The 1018-nt window shown below is 55.9% G+C and overlaps 1 protein-coding gene across 5 annotated transcripts in view; it reads left to right on the forward strand.

Moving 5' to 3' along the window:
• HDAC5 (histone deacetylase 5) overlaps positions 1 to 1018 on the forward strand; it is a 36078-nt gene that overhangs the window by 583 nt on the left and 34477 nt on the right. The gene's annotated exons all lie outside the window — the stretch shown is intronic.

Below are 1018 nucleotides of genomic sequence, written 5' to 3' on the forward strand. Positions count from 1 at the left end.
AGGGAGAGAGCTAGGAGATGAAATGGAGCTCCCCCACTTCTTGTCTGGGGTGGATGCCCCCATTTTTCATCTTGGGTCTGTATCTCATGGAGGTTGTGCACTGCCAGTGCGTTGTTAACTTGGGGGAGTTGGCTTCCTTACCCCACCCTTCTCTGGGGCCCTAGGGAAGATGAGAACTGGTGGGGTGATAAGTAATTCATCTGGGATCCTGAGGTGGGGGGGCCCAGAGAGGGGAGATGGGGATGCTTCCTTTGGGGAAGGAGTTGACCACCTGATATCCTTGACTTTGGCCTTCTGAGATGAGGTGTGTCCCTAAAAAGGAAGGGGAACAGATGCAGTTGCTTTTGGGGTGGGGGGGTTCGAAAGGGATCCATCACTCTGACAGTGACCACCATGCTTCTGGGATCTGGAATGAGCTTTGGAGCTTGGGGGTGCTGGTGGTGGCAGGGGTTATTGTGTTCAGGGTCCAGCCGAGAGGAGAGGATGGAGCCAGATCACAGGAACAAAAGGAGGCAGGGGATGGGAGAACCAGGAGTCTTGGCCAGAGGGACCCCTGGCCAGATTGCCTTGCAGGATTGGAGCCTGGTTCTGGGGCCTGCTCTGGATCTCCCCTTAGGTTCAGCGGATGTAGACACGGAGGGTCTTCAGCCTCCCAAGCCCCAGGCACCAGGGCCCCTGAGCTTGTTCTGGCTGTTGAAATGCTGGGGTGGGCTGGGGATAGTGGGTGAGCATGTTGGGGGATGCCTGCTTCTTCATCCTAGTCTTTTTCCTCCTTCCCCATCCTCCCTCAACACAAAGCTTGAGTAGTCTTGGTTTGCCTCCTTCGCTTTTTCTTGAATCCTCTCTTTGCCCCCTCTCCACTTGGACTTGGATCTTGGCTAAGCCTTGACAAGGCAGGTAGGGGTCTCTTTGGGTTGGAGGAGTAGGCCGCCACCCAGCATCTCCATTCTGTCCTGGGAATGAATGTACACGAGGGGCTGGAGAGGCAGATCCCAGGTGCAGGTTACTTGGGGGCAAG

This window comes from Galeopterus variegatus, unplaced genomic scaffold (assembly GCF_000696425.1).
Source record: "Galeopterus variegatus unplaced genomic scaffold, G_variegatus-3.0.2 Scaffold1037, whole genome shotgun sequence".
Taxonomy (NCBI): domain Eukaryota; kingdom Metazoa; phylum Chordata; class Mammalia; order Dermoptera; family Cynocephalidae; genus Galeopterus; species Galeopterus variegatus.